Here is a 1,408-nt window from a genome sequence, read left to right as displayed (position 1 = left end):
AAGCTACCTAGCACCGCATCTTCCAGTGATTAATGTGGTAGGGGCGTATGGGCCTCGCCGAGTCGCCGTCGCTTGCTTCGATCCGTCGATCGATCCGTGGAACTTGCTTTCTGACGACACAGACTAATCGGCAGGTACTGCCAAAGGACACCAGAATATAACGATAGCTAGAGGCGTCAGGTTCGTCGAGAACGCGACAGCACTGCTGGAGGCTTTGCGGCGCAAGTCGCAACAGAGTATCTAAAGGAACATGGCATCATTTATGCCATTTCGAGTGATTTTGGTGATCGAATGACAACGTAATCAATGGGACTAATATGATTGTTAAGATGACCATTCTCAGGTTTTTAGGTTCGAGTGATGACAAAAAGAAAGAGAAGATAGACGTAGCTAGGCCCAAAGGGCCGCCCCTACGGTGGTTCCGCCCTCGCGGGTCCCAGGGCAGCGCCCTGAAAGCTCTTCGGTCCAAAGGACAAGAATTGAAGAGACCGTGAAGAAATCAAAATCAAAGAAATCAAGACAGAGATACATTAGTAGCACCGGAAGAACCGATGCTATAGGCATCGGTGCATCCGATGGTTGTCGGATGATCCGATGGCCTGGCTTTTGATGCAAGCCTGTGAGGCACCGGTTGAACCGACGGATCCACGAAAGGCATCGGTGCATTGGGCATACTATATTCCAGAGACGATGTAAAGTGCCCAGGAGAAGATTCTTCAGCACCGGATGAACCGATGATGCATCGGAGCAAAAGCACCGGTGTAATGACGTTAGCAGAAGAGGAGAATGCTGTGAGTGACCGGTTTAACCGACGAGAAAGCATCGGTTCAACCGGTGATCACTGTGTCAGCTGTCAGAAGTTCAACGCCTACTTCGGGTATTAGAGTGACCGGATGAACCGACGCTACCCCTGCCAGAGGCATCGGTTCGTCCGATGATACGCAGTTTTTCTGCTGACCGTTGGAGCAATGGCTACAAGACTTGGTGGCCTATATATACGCCTCACCCCGGCCATTTGAAGTTTGCTGGAGTCCAAGGAAGTCACATACACACCCAAGAACCACTCCAAGCCTTCCAAGAGCTTAGTGTTCTTATCCTTAGCCCTTAGCACACTTTGAGAGTGTTGTATAAAGGATTAGCTCTTAGTGAGTGAGATTGCAAGGCTTTGAGCCTTTGTGCTGTGGTTCATTAGCAAACCAAAACAAGAGCTTGGTGCACCGGCAGCTTGGAGCGTGAAGCTCGCCGGCAACGTCATCGACCCTCCGACTTGGTGTGGAGCGGCGACGACATCTTTGTGCGGGGGACGTGGAGACCCCCATCCTTTGTGGAGAAGCTCCTTAGTGGAACCTGGGGCCAAGGTGACCGTGATTGTGTTCACGGAAGAGACTTGGTGGCCAAGTAGCAATAC

Source organism: Panicum virgatum, chromosome 7N (genome assembly GCF_016808335.1).
Source record: "Panicum virgatum strain AP13 chromosome 7N, P.virgatum_v5, whole genome shotgun sequence".
Lineage (NCBI taxonomy): Eukaryota > Viridiplantae > Streptophyta > Magnoliopsida > Poales > Poaceae > Panicum > Panicum virgatum.
Note: the sequence above shows the minus strand (reverse complement) of the source record.